Raw genomic sequence first — 1,406 nt, forward strand, 5'->3', positions numbered from 1 at the left:
CCCTGAGGAAATAATCCAACAGCAATGAAAAATGTAAAGATGCTCCCGGAAGTAGAGAGAGAGTACAATGTACAATAGTTTCAAGGAGTTTAGTTAAAAAATTTTTTTGTTTTTCGATATGGAACTTTTCAAACATGTAAAAGTCAAGAGAACGAAGCCTACCACCAGCTTTAACAGCCGTCACCCTGGCAGCCACGTTCCGTCTCTACCTGACCCCACCCCCAACTCTCCCTTTCAATTATTTTGAAGCCAATCTCAGATATCATAATTTCATTTGTAAACATTTTATATGTATCTCTAAAGGAAAGAACTAAAAAAATAACGCTGCTACCTTGTTGAAAATAATTAGCAAAAAAATTCCCACATGTTATTAAATATTTAGTTCAGAGTTTCCTGTTGTCTCACAAACGTCAATTTTGTTTTCACAAGTTATTTGTTTGCATCATGATCCAAATGATAACATGTGATTGGCTGATACATTTCTTAAGTGTCTCTTAATCTGTGTCTCCCTCCGTCTGACTGTTTTTGTCCTTGCAGTGTAGCTGTGGAAAGGGAGTCCTGGTTTGATCGGGCTGATAATCGAAAATGGAGTGACACAATTAGCGTATACAAATTAGAGCGCCACGTAATACAAAATACGTCGTTTTGCACCCTGGTGAGTGAGTGGCTTTGGGCAACTGTGGTGACCAAGCCTGCGTGTCTCCTGTCAGACCAGCACAGACTGGTGAGCAATGCGCCTCGCCAAAAACCAAACAAAACCCAGAAACCAGCCCTCAACAGCACTGAGCATCTCTCTGTAACTCCCTTTTACGACGAATACTGGCGACGGAGGAAGCGGTCCAAAGACACCACAGAAAGTCAGCCTGCAGAATCCAGACCCTGAGGAGTTCAACGCCGCACATAACCCAGGTTCTCCAACAACACGTCATGAGAGCGGGGAGGGAGGCAACTTCTGGGTAAAAGCAACTCGATGGACTTGGGTGCGGACTGGAATTGGACCCTGATGGAAATAAGCAAACCCACGAAGAAGCAAGCTGTGTGCGAGTGTGACATGACGGGTCATCGGTGACACTGAGCAATCATTGCTAAGTGTTCTCTTGGGCGGTATAAAGGCATCGTGGTTCTGTTAACAGGAAAAAGGCTTTCTGTGTTGCAGATACACCCTGAAGTCTTTACAGGTGGGAGGCAGAGGGGGGGTGGGGGTCTGGGGGCGGGTCCCTCTGAGGCCACCACACTCACTGTTCCTGTGTGTACACGCTCCAATCTCTCTGAGAAATAGCTTTCAAATGCCTTTGGATGTTTTTATATTCTTTTCCTTTCTTTATTAACACCAGGAAGGAATGGGCTCAGAGCGTCCAAAGCGCAGGACCGTCAGTGACGCGGGACTGTCCTCCGAGCCCCACATC

Source organism: Hipposideros armiger, unplaced genomic scaffold, assembly GCF_001890085.2.
Source record: "Hipposideros armiger isolate ML-2016 unplaced genomic scaffold, ASM189008v1 scaffold_135, whole genome shotgun sequence".
NCBI classification, from domain to species: domain Eukaryota; kingdom Metazoa; phylum Chordata; class Mammalia; order Chiroptera; family Hipposideridae; genus Hipposideros; species Hipposideros armiger.